Here is a 12,013-nt window from a genome sequence, read left to right on the forward strand (position 1 = left end):
GTATGATTAGTGGCCTCCATGCAAGACCCTACGAGGGGAGGTTGAGGAATCTGGATCTCTTCAGCCTTCACAAGAGACATCTGAGGGGAGACCTTGTAGCAGCCTATAAGTTTATCAAGGGAGGACAACAGAGAATTGGAGATGTGCTATTTACTAGGGCACCTGTAGGGATAACTAAGAATAATGAGTACAAACTAGTGGATAGTAGATTTAGGTTAGAAATTAGGAAGAAATTTTTCACAGTAAGGGTGGCCAGAATCTGAAATGGGTGGCCAAGAGAGGTGGTACTATCCCTTAACTTGAAGTTCTTCAAGAGGAGGCTAGATAGGCACCTGGCTGGGGTTGTCTGGGGCAGGGAGTCAGACACGATGATCCTTCGGGGTCCCTTCCAACTCTTCAACCTATGAATCTAGGGAAAAGGCCTTGAATTCCTACTGCATTTAAATCCTTTAAAATGTTTTGTTCTTCATTCCTGTGTTGTGTAAAGCCAGGGTAGAAAAGCCCTTAAGATAGTTCCATGTGAACTTTTCTGACCTTAAAAAATTACTTGTGTTTTGGTTCTCTTTCCATTACTTTTTTGTTCTTTTTATATATTTCCCTTATTTATTTTTTAAAGCCTATTCTAAATTTCTGATTTATTTTTGCCATGGTCTGTCAGTCTCATTCCCTTTCTTTTACAGTTGTGTCCTGTGATTTTTCTCCCTTTTCCCATTTGAATTTCTCCTGGTTTTGGGGAGTTATTTTATTCAGTGCTTTATCTCTTTTACTCTGCATTCCCTTCCCCCACAACATGTTTTTATTTAATTGCTTTTCCAGAACTTTCCTATTTTCCTCTATGTTCTTGCTGTCCTCATTTTTTACTTTGGCATATATTTCCTTTCTTCTCAGCTTATCCCTGCCAGGGGCATGATTCTGGAAAATACTCACCACCAATTCACTATTAGAAAAACTGTCCCAAAACCAAAGAACTTGTACTTTATTATCTTACCCTAGAAGACTTCAATGCCTATTGAGGAGACTGGGAAGAAGAATACAGGCAACATTAGCTAACTGGTATTGACACACCTCGCTCACCCCAGTCTCTATGACACTGGATGTTCATGGATTTCTTCCAGAACTATAGAAAATGCTCTGCGCAAGCCAGTGTTTATACCCTTGCAGTACAATGCGCGCAGTTGTACAGAAAGTCCTCTGGGTATCTGCCAAAGGGTGATAACAAAGGCCACCAAATAATGTATATGTACTGTGAATATCAGGACAGCTGGAAAGCATGGAGCTTGGTTGCAGAGAAACCTCCTCCTCTGCTTCCTCTCCTGCCTCTGCAGTCCACTAATTTTGGTACTGGGAGAGAGTTACAGTACCCGCAGATGAGAAGGATACCACTTAATCTGCAAAAAAATTGAGGGTGCAGATTATCTTCATAATGTGAATTCCAGACCTAGATCTGTAGAGGTTTTTGTTGAATCAATGGCTTTTCAACCTGTTTTTTTGCCATTCTTCCCCCTGCCTCCACTGCTTCCTCACCAGGTGCCTCTAGCCTTTGGCTAGCTGAGCAGAACTGAGAGTTTCTTCTTCCTCACAGTCATGCCATACCCTTGATATCAGCAAGTCTCCTCTTCTCTAATGAGGGAAGGGGTGGAGCTAAGGAAAGAGAGTGCTGAGTAGTCAGTAAGGGAAGAACAAAGGCTAGGAGAAGTTGCCACAACCAGCAAAAACAACTGCAGCTGTTTAGCAAGGTGCTCATCCAGCCCAACCTGCATAAAAGGTAATGGACTCAGGAGGAGAAGAACAGAGGGGTGGGGAGTGAAGGAAAAGAGGACTGGGGAAAAGGGGACCTGTAAGGAGGTTGAATAAAGTAGGGCAGCCAGAACTAAGGCAGGCACTTATAGCAGAAAGGGACAGATCGAATTTTTGTGAGGGCAATCAAGGGAGCCAAAGAATTTCTGGACTGGGCATGCCACTAAACTTTAAAACTTAGTAATTTATATGGGCAACTGTAACCCATTTTTCTTAGGCATTTTGCTCTGTTTAGTTGCCTGGCTTCTACATGCCTATATACATTTAAAAAAATAAACTCTCTGCCCAACCTTCAAGTAATACAACTATGTTGGAGACTTACTGCAAATCAGCATTCAAAGCCAACTGCTTTTTTCATGTGAAATCCACAGGAGAGAGATTGACTACATCTGGGTAATCAGATTTTCCATTTCTTCCTCGAGTTATGGCTGCTTCTATTGCATATGTAAGTGATATGTATAGGAGGTAGGGAAGGGGGTTGGCTATGTGGGTTATGGGGTGGAGGCTAAGAAACAATGTCCTGTTCTGGATGGAAGATTAGTGTTGCTCTCTAGTGTGGCTCATATGTCTAAATGGTGCACCAGTCCAAATGTAGTCTTGTTCTCTAGTGTGGCTCATATGCCTAAATGGTGCACCAGTCCAAATATGATTTGCACAGCTGTTACCAGCTTCTTGAACTTGAACGCTTTCATATAAGAGATGCTAGCTGACCAGTTTAACATACTCCCCTTTTAATGTCTCTGTGTGCCCATGTGTAAAACAGTGCATAATACTGGATGGAATGGCAGACCCATTTGTGATTCTTAACTCTGCAACTTCTGTTGCAAGTTAGTGGAGAAGGTGAAATCTTATGTCTCTACAGTCTTAAGATTCTGGCTGGGTACTGGAGCACTGCAAAATGAAAATTAAATATGGCTGTATTAGTTAACCATCTGAATACTTCAAAGACCTTTTGTTTCCTGTATTTTTAATTCATGAATATTGAAAACCCTCTAAATCTAATATGGGAAAGTCTGTGTGCATTTACTTATTTTTTTAATTTGAATATTGTATATGTATGACAGTAAGTTCAGGCCAGCTTTATTTAGATACATCGTTGTTTATTTCTGATTGACAAAGAAATTGGACTCAAGCTTATATAAACAAATCCTATATATATTACAGATTTTTTTTTTATATCAAATCTAATTTTACAGCAGTAGTTTGGCCACCTTGTTTCTGGAATTCAGTTTGGTACTTGGAATTCATGTTTAAAGCTTCTTGCAATAAAATGATATTTTAAGATAAAATGGCTATGAACGTATCCTAAATCACAATAAAGTCATAAATTTGAGTAATTTTCTTCAGCAAAGAGGACATTTTGGGTCCAAAAATCATATACTTAGATTTAATGGAGCCTTCACCTTTGGTATTTATATAAAAGTAAATCAAGATCTATGGTTCACATTAGGTGAACCATAGAAATGGATTCATGTTTTTAAATATTACTTGAAAAGTCTTATTTGACAGAATGTAAATATTTTATGAAAAGCTCATTGTAACCATGTTTTTGTTCATATTTACTATTTCCTTCACATGAATGGTATGTAGCTAAATGTATCTGGGTGGCTTATTTTTCAGTACAATATTTCTCCATCTTGGAGTTGTGACTTAAATGCTGTATGATAAACTGTTTTCTTGAGCTTTCTACATATACAGAATTTAAACTTTCAACAGGAAAAAAACTTCTCTTCCTTATGCTTTTAATAATAGCCTCCTGAATGTAAAGACCTGTATATAAATAGGCTTATTGAATATATCTCATAGGAAATGTGCAAATCTAGTTCTTAATAAAAAGTTCAAAATGACAATTCTTGATATTTTAAATATGAAATTAGGAAATTTATGTGCCTGTGAACATAAATACCTACTGGATGTGTCTATATGTGCGTTTTACCGTGCAATAAGTTAATTTAATGCACAGTAAAGCTTAACCATCTACACATGCACTGCAATTAGGGTAAAGCAGATTAATTTACTCCACCATAGGACAGTGAGTAGTGGGCATGTCTACACAAGATGCTGACAGTGCAGTCACCAAATAATACTGCGCACTATTGCATCACATCACTAACAATGCTAATATGCTATTGCACACTATTAGGCTACTGTGCAGTAGCCTCACTTAAAAGGCTACTGCGCAATAACTCTGGGTACTGCACATTTATTTAGTACTTGATTATACAAGACAGGCAGTGCTAAGGGAGTCAGTTGATGTCATGTCTCTGGTTTAGACCAGTTTGAACAAGTTTAGACATGTTTTGGCTGGTTTGGAGTAGTTTAGACTGATTTAAACTCATTTAGAGAACTATAGGTGTCTTGGAACCAGTTCACATAATTTGAACTGGTTTGATTAAAACTGCGTTGTCTGTCCCATTTAGCAGTACTGGGGCCTTTAAACCTGGTTTAAGGCTGTCCCAGCCACCTGCGGAGGGTTTAGGATTGAAAGTGTGGTTGGGGGTAGAAAGGTAAGAAACATTTATTGACTTAAGAAAAACACAACTACGCATAATAACAAGACAAACAATGACAGACAAAAGCAAATCGCATCGGCAACTTATCAGTAGTCCCTCTGCCTGATACACAGCAAGCTTCTCTTTCCACAAAGTTCAGTGAGGTCAGGTGTCCCCAAACAACACTGTCTGAGGGGTGCCAGGAAGGACCCTGGAATGCAGTTCTTGCGCTCCTCGAGGTCTATAGGCCCACTGATCCAGGCAACAGCCTTTTTCACAGAGCTGCATCTTCCTTCTGAATGGTTTCCAAATATTTCAGCTAATTTATAGCTTCTGAAGGACACTGATAACATACAACCACTTAGATTCCTTTTTCTTCAACTGTCCTTAGACTGACCAGTAACAGTACAAGCCTTGCATTCCTTTGATAAGGTAATTTTAACTGCACCACAGGGCCTTACTACTTTTAGGCTTTGCTAAATTTACTAGGCCTTACTTTATACAAGGCCTCACTACATCTTAAACTATAATTAGGCTTTTAGCAACAACTTATAGCTTAATATCTAAACAAATACAGAAAAACGCTTGGTCTAATCTTTATAGAGCTTTCAGCAAGCTCTTTTATCACACAGACATACTTTTCAGCTGCCACAAAGGCAATTTTGAATCTAATGTCTAGATGAATCGGAAAGGGATTGTCAGCTCCAGTTTACACCAGATTGAGTTGGACTGAAGTGGTTTGAACTGTTTTAGATCAGTTTGAAACTATTTAGATCAGTTTGAAACAGTTTGACTCCTGAACTAGTTTAGACAGGTTTGAACTGGTTTAGATCAGTTGCAGAAGCAATGAATGGGGGTGCACCCCATGAGAGCGTCGGTGCACCCCCTGACTGGCCGCACTCACTGCTTAGACGATGGGCAGGGGGGCAGGCAGGAGCACCAGTGCCCTCCCTGCAAGCACCGGCCTATCACTGCAGCAGTCTGGAAGTGGGGCTGCTCCCAGAAGTGGCCACAGACACTTCCACAGTAAAGGCCATTAGATTTTCTGCATCCATGTCGAGCCGGCACGTAACCACCCTCCATCATCCTTCCAGTCATTGAAACACACATTCTGCCGCCATCCTTCAAGTGCTGAGGTGGTAGTTAAAAATGAGCTTCTGCGGGTCTGTGACGTCCCTCCATAAGGCTTCATGAACCAGGACTTCAGGGATGCTTCAGTAGGCAGCATCTGCTAGTATGACCGGGGAGGCGGCAACACCACGAATCATTCTCTCCTCCATGCCAGGTGCATAGTCTCCTTTCTCCATGATGTCAGCCAGAGAGGAGTTTCAGAACACCCGCACATCATGCGCGCTGCCGGCCCACCCTGTAAAAATGTTCATGAATGAGCCCTGGTGGTCCACCACAGCTTACAGGATCACGAGGCATATCCTTTCCTGTAGGGCATAGCACTGGGATATGAGTGCTGGCTAAAACCCCCGTGCAGTTTGGGAACACCTTCTCATTAAAGCCAGCCATCCTTTGCTGTGGATTCGCCAGGAAGATAAATTTGTAAGCAGCTGGTATACCTCACAAGTCGCCTACCCCACCATGAAGACAGCCACGCTGAACTGGTTGGCAATGTAGCGGAGGCTGGATGGGCTGGCTAGCTTCATGATGGCCATTGCAACCCTCTTGTCTGGTAGAATGGCCCAATGCATGTTTCTGTCCTGCCTCATGATGTGTGGGCCCAGCATCGAGATGATATAGTAGAATGTCTCCCTTTTCATTCAGAACATCTCCAGCCACTGCTTGTCATTCCAAGTGGTCAAGACGATTCACTTCTACCAGTCTCTCATGGACCCACATCATGTGGATTTTGCTGGTCCTCCTGAGGTTTATTGACAGAGCCTGGTCAGATTCCACTTGTTCGCTTTGCTCCCCTATGTACACCATGTATCCTGTGCTGTAAGAGCAGGAATCACACAACTTACCACTGAAAAGTGTAGTGTCCTATTCCTGCTGAGGACTTCCTGCAGCATTCTACAGTAAAACAGCATACCTCCAACACCCATGGATCTATATGGAGCCGGGAAGAACTGAAGGACTTAATCAACATTTGGTCAGAGCAAAGGATCATAGACAAGCTGGAGAGTAGGAGGAATAAGCCTGTTTATGCTTATATTGCAAAAGGCATGCATGCGTGAGGGCACAATCATGACTAGCAAAAGATGCCAACTCTCATTCTGGGGCAGGTCACACACTTGCTCCCTTCTATAACAAGCTGTCCATCGTTCTCTGCAGAGATGTGGGTGACATGCCGGGTTTGCAGACTTTCAGCACTGGGGTTGGGCTGGAGGTGGAGGTGGGGGAGGAGGAGAAGATGGTGGCAGCAGCCCCTCTGCTGGTTGAAACTATGTCTCAGCTGTTCAGAGACTGCCCTCCTGATGACCAGTTGCAGGAAGAAGCATCAGTCACCTTAGAGTTATTCCCACTTAGCCTCCCCATTCCATGGAGTAGCACAGATGATGAATCAGAGGAGGTGGGGGGGTCAGGAAGAAACATCTGGTAAGTCTCTTTATAATGTGCCTCTTGCCACTGCCAGGCAACTCCCAGCTTTTTGCTGGTTGGGTTTAGGCACCAGGGGGATGGGGTGGGGGGAAATCCATGTGTTGTTGTAGGTGGATCGCCATGTTCTTTTGGTGGTGGTGCAAGCCAGCCAGGTTTGATAGTTAATTATTTGCTTTAATTTGTTGCAGCTAGCATAGGCAGTGGCAGCCATAGATGTGTTCCTCCCAGAGCAGCAAACATTCGTAAGTTTTGGGCAGTACAAGTGATACCAAAGTTTTGCAGGGTCCATTTCCATGCCTGCCGGGATTTTGTACACTGCATGGTCGGGAGGGGTGTACTTTCCTCCTCTGGGAGAAGGCAACCATTGCTTTTTTCTTTGTTTATCAGCTGCCGCAACCTGCTGGGAACAGCACCCTGCTTGCACTTCAGCAGAGTGCTGCAGAGATTTTCTGAGCAAGCAAAGCCAGACCCATGAAACCTCATTCAAGGCTTTGGTGGACTCCTTAGTTGCCAGAGCAGAATGCAAAGCTGCCTGACAGGACAAACTTCGTGACTCCCTGTGTAAGCACTGTGCCATCCTCGAGGAAGTGCGAGGACACCATGAGGAATTTGAAAGATGCAGTCGACAAGTCCAGTGCTGAGTTCCATAGTTCAAATGACATTTTCAAGGAGGCCTTAGAGAAATACCTATGACGCCTGAAAGGGAAAAGTCAGTCTGTTCATCTTGCCTCTGTACAACATGAGCCTGTTCCCCCTAACTCTGTGGGGTCACAGCAGGACCATATGACTGCCAGCAGGGCCAGGAGGGTGCCACTGTGTTTCAGGGAGATGGGGCATTTCAGGGTCATGGTGGGGTGAAGGCAAAGAAGCCCAAGAAGCAGCTGTAGTACTCTATTGCAAACAATAAAAGCTCATAGTTTTCTGGCTTCCTGTGTCTGTCTCCATATCCCCCCTTCCTTCATGCTCTTTCTCGGCTCTCTCTACACAAAACCTCCTGGTGTGTGTGTAACACCTGAGCGAGGCCTTTTGTTGGTGGAGGTGGCCTGGAATTCGCAGCTTTGCTTGCACACAACATCTGCCTCCTCTGTCACCCTCTACCAGCCTGGCTTCCTTTTTTGCAAGCCACCACCAACCAGCCACTTGCACAGGTACACTGGTGGGGGGAGGGCTTCAGGGACAGGTAAACAAAGGGGCTGCTTCCTGGCCTACATAGACAAAGGATGCCTCCTCTGTCACCCCCCACCAGTCTAGCTTGTTTGGAATCCCAGAGCAAGGCCTAGGGTGGGGACGGTGGGGCCCTGAGGTTTGTACCTTTGCCTGTACATGAACCCAGGGACTTTGCAAGCTTTTCCGCCTTCTTTTCACACCTTTTCCAACCCAGCACCAGATTATCTCATTTTCCACACCAAAACAAGGCTGCTGAGGGGGGTGCCCCCCTCGAACACTATAAATTGGGGGAGCAGAGGTCATGGTATGCATTCACTGTATTGATGAGGGAGGTTTGAGATGGGTGAGGGAGCAGAGAAGGCACAGCAGGGGCAGAGAAGGACGCATCCCAGGAATGAGATTTGCCCCTGGGGCTCACAACAATGAAAATCCAGGGTTTGCAAAGACTGCAGGCTGATAAAGTGGGGTGCAGTGAAGATACACCCCACTTTATGAAGTGGCAACGTGCTACAATGTAGCAATGTGCTACACTACACCATTGGTAAGTGACACCTGATAACACTTGTCTGTGCCCTGAGGATTGTCCATCATGTAAATTTAAAAAAAAAAAAAAAGGGTAAGTAGTTGCAGTGACCTCAACCTCCTCAATGGCCTGTGGGCTCATCCCCGGTGAGTTCCACCTATTAAAGTTTTCTGGAGGAGAAAGGAAAAGAGAAGAAGAAGAATGGGGGGGCTTGGTGCATAGTTGAAAAAATGGACTTTGTGAACCGCACCCCCGCTCCTTCCCTTCCCCCCGCCCCTGACACACAGGGTCAGTGGGATATATTACCTAAATATAATCTGGGACACTGCATACCCCAGCTGCCGAGTCTGGCAGGCAGCGTCTTGGACTCGCAGCTCTGGAAGGGAATGTGGTGCAAGTTCAGTTTGCAATATTGAAGAAAGTCACTCACTCCCTCCAACAAAGTTTCAAAATATATAGTCACAGAAAAATTACTGTTCTCCCAGTACTGTCATAGCCGTCACAGCCATTGGGAGCCATGGTTACTGCACCCATGTGCAGCAAAGTCCCTGGCAGTCGATGGAGTGCAAAGGGGTCACAGCAAGTGGAGGGTACCAAGAGAGGTGAGGCTGGAGGACAAGAGGGTACACTGGTGGTGGTGGTAAGACATAGACAATAGGTGTGGAAACAATTAAGAGGGGGTAGAAAATGAAATTTCTCTGCCCCATCATTTTACTTTTGATTGAAAGTAATAAAATTGTTAAAAGTAGAGGATAGGCAAACAAGCAAGGAAGCACACATGTCCCAACGTGACCTGACTCTGGAGGAGGGAGGGGCGAGGCGTGAAGAGGGTAAAAAAAAATAAAAAAGACAGTGCCACCTTCTGACGAAAGTGGCCCCTCATGGAGAAGGGGATTCATTACAAGTCTTTGGAGTCTCTGCCTGTTTGCACAAACAAAACTGGCACATGGAGCAGCATAGCACAGAAGCAATGCAGGCTAAAACATCTTGGAGCGGTGTTAGCATATGGCACTAAATGGACTTTAAAGTGGCAGGAAATCCTGGGTCGTGCAAACACAAATGTAGTTGTGTTGCTGTAAATGGAAAATTTCATGTTGTCTACTCTTGCCCTTTTAGATAGACTTAGTTTGGACTGTTTTGGACTGATGTAGACTAGTCTCAACTAGTCTGGAGTGATATAGGCCAGTTAGGACTGATTTAATCTAAACTGCCGGTTTAGTGTAGACCAATTTGGTTTGGTCTAGCTTGGTTTGTTTAAACAGCTTTAGACCAATATCAACCAGTATGGACTAGCATAGGCCAGTTTAGACTGGTGGAGCCTGGTTTGGACCAGTGTAGATCACTTGGAACTGTTTTGAATGGCACAGACTGGTTTGGTCTGGTTTAGACCAGTTTAGACCTGGTGGCTAAGTACAGAAGGTCAAAAACCTGGCTGAAAAAAACCAAGGCTGAATTGATTAAATCTTTGCAGGTTAGTCTTAGCTGCACAGATTGAATTGATAAGCAAGTGAACACACTTCCACTTTTGATTCCAGAAATGCACTATTTTTCTAAGACTGTCTGACTGTGGAAAGGGGAAAAAACAATTTTAAAAGGCAGAAAAAATTACCGCTTCACAGAAGAGAAAAGCAGCACTGTTGATTATTAGCAAGATACTATGTCTATAGTAACATGTATAGACAAGCACTGAGCAAATTCAGCCATCCAGTGACAATTCAGCAATACTGCTCTGCAGATAAAACTTCCAGCACAAAGAGCTCAGCCACATTCAAGTCTTCTTACTAGATGCAATCAATCATACAGCAAACAAAGTAGTCATAAAAAAAAATCTTCCATCTAGTTATTAAAACTAGTTATTTCCACACCCATTTTCAGCCAAAGGTGATATTTGAATAACTGAATGTGATCCAAGAGGGCATGAGGTAGAGGATGACCCAGGACAAATAGTCAGCAGAGATCAAGAACTTAACTTAATTCAGAATTCAGTATCTGAGCATACTAGGCTATGTACAGAAGTTATACTTATTGTGCAGTAGGAGTGCAGAACACATGTTATAGCTGTAACCTAACAGACAGTCAGGGCACATAGAGTGCTGTACAAATGGCATATCCTGCTCTAAGATAACCCTGGATGGATGTGGTATCAGACTTCAGTGTTGTAGGTTAGAGCTCTATAATGAACATCCTATCATGACTCACATTAGGTTGCATTCTACCAGCAATCCATGGGTCTTTGCAGCACCCCACTCACCCCCTCCCAGGGTGGTGCTTTAATCTAGGCCAAAGCTCACGTGGTTTGACCAAGCACCGTGCCAGCCTAGGCTCTCAGTGACCTGATGTGGCAAAGCCCCTGTTTTTGACCTCTTCCCCTCCTTCCTTGCTCCCTCCAGCACTGTTTAGTATTATTGCTCAGTGTGGGGATTTCATCAACCCCATCTGGGCATTTGTAAAGTTTGCAGCTTTCAATTAAGTGCTGTGCTGTTCTCCAGGCATTGTATTCACACAGGAGGGATGTTCATCTTGCACAGTTTTGTTTTGAAGAAGCTGTATCCAGATCTTAGTCTATTCACTTTGACCTGTGCTTCTCTGTCAAGCTCATGCCAAATGGCGAACTCATTTGGTGTTGTTATAAAATGGTATATGAATACACCAGAGTACTCTGAATGATCATTTCATTTCCATTCACCCCACCCCTTATCTAAATGTAGTGCAACACACAAGGCCATAGTACCTAGCCTGCTGGGCTCTCAATGGGCCCAGAAACCTGGCAACAGGGGAGCGGTTAGGGTCTGTCTTCTTATGTCACTTGGTCTAATGCCATAGAGTGCAGGGAATACATCTCTGTGTGTGCAAGTTGTTCAGCCTGTTATGAGTCTCAGTGTGAAACTCTTTAGTGTCACTTCTGGACCATACTTCTGGACCATACAGGAGCACAGTAATCTGGTGTGGCTATGCCATTGCAAGTGCAGTGGTTCTGAGCACTCTAAGGCAGTGACCTGTGAAGAGACTTTATTGGTGACCTTGTGAATGTAATGTTTATAGGGGATGAAATGGCCTAATGTGACTCCTTGATAAGTTGGGGGTATGCCCATGGGGAAGGATATCATAGAATCACATCATAGAATCATAGAAGTAGGGTCAGAAGGGACCTTGTAGATCTTCAAGTCCGACCCCCTGCCTGGGTGAGAGAAAAAATGGACTCAAATGAGTCCAGCCAGGTAGGCATCAAGCCTTTTCTTAAAGATCCCCAGGGTAGGGGCCAGCACCACTTCCCTTGGAAGTTGGTTCCAGCTCCTAGCCGCCCTAACAGTGAAGTAGTTCTTGCGGATGTCTAATCTAAACCTACTCTCCAATAATTTGTGTCCATTATTCCTTGTCATGCCAGGGGGCACTAGGGGAAACAGGGTCTCCCCTAAACCCTTCTGGTCCCCCCTAGTGAGTTTATAGACAGTCACCAGGTCCCCCCTCAGCCTTCTCTTGTGAA

General features: G+C 44.1%; 1 protein-coding gene across 2 annotated transcripts in view; it reads left to right on the forward strand.

Annotated features, from left to right (window-relative positions):
* The first annotated feature begins 1,512 nt into the window (after positions 1-1,512).
* Positions 1,513-12,013, forward strand: part of LOC109324289 (phytanoyl-CoA hydroxylase-interacting protein-like) — a 79,796-nt gene continuing 69,295 nt past the window's right edge. The window contains exons 1-2 of one of the 2 annotated variants that reach the window (XM_019556273.1): positions 1,671-1,765; positions 2,169-2,242. The gene's annotated coding sequence lies outside the window, so the exon portion shown is untranslated. Of the gene's footprint in view, positions 1,766-2,168; positions 2,243-12,013 lie in introns of both variants that reach the window. The other variant, XM_019556272.1, reaches the window with a different exon arrangement.

Source organism: Crocodylus porosus, unplaced genomic scaffold (genome assembly GCF_001723895.1).
Source record: "Crocodylus porosus isolate Cpor-Errol unplaced genomic scaffold, CroPor_comp1, whole genome shotgun sequence".
Lineage (NCBI taxonomy): Eukaryota > Metazoa > Chordata > Crocodylia > Crocodylidae > Crocodylus > Crocodylus porosus.